The sequence below is a fragment of the Monoraphidium neglectum genome (assembly GCF_000611645.1).
Source record: "Monoraphidium neglectum strain SAG 48.87 unplaced genomic scaffold scaffold04523, whole genome shotgun sequence".
In the NCBI taxonomy this organism is placed as follows: domain Eukaryota; kingdom Viridiplantae; phylum Chlorophyta; class Chlorophyceae; order Sphaeropleales; family Selenastraceae; genus Monoraphidium; species Monoraphidium neglectum.
This window is the reverse complement of record NW_014009106.1, coordinates 1-540: the sequence shown is the minus strand read 5'-3', so window position 1 is coordinate 540 and position 540 is coordinate 1.

The window sequence follows — 540 nt, the reverse complement described above, 5'->3', positions numbered from 1 at the left end:
CCCAGCCGCTCCCACGCGGCGTCGACTGCCAGACGGTAGGCCTGAGGTTGGGGGGGCGCGAGCGGCAGAGGCAGGCAATGCACTGCTCGGTGGGCAAAAGCTGGGGGGGTCCGGACCTTAGGAAACGGCGGGCGGGGGCGGGTGCAGCGGCACAATGCAGTCCGATGTGTGCGGCAACTCGCCATAGACGCCAGAACTCAGAAATCACCAAACGTCAAACATCCTGGAGTCAAAGGCAAACAGAGGAATTTGCAAACCTTTGTTGTGAGTGCGACGTACTCGGGCCCCTTGAGGCGCCCCTCAATCTTGAAGCACGCCACGCCCGCCTCAATCATCGCTGGTACCTGGGGACGGGGCGATTGGCGTGGTCGTGCATCCGCGCGTGCGTGCGTGCGTGTGTACATGACGTGTCAGGATAGCGCGCGAGCCGCAGGTGACAAGCACCCACTAACAGCCAATGCCTCGATCCAGGACCTTCCACGACATTGATATAAATTCTGCCTTTTCCTGTGCCTCCTTGACCTCCCGCCCCAGAAAACC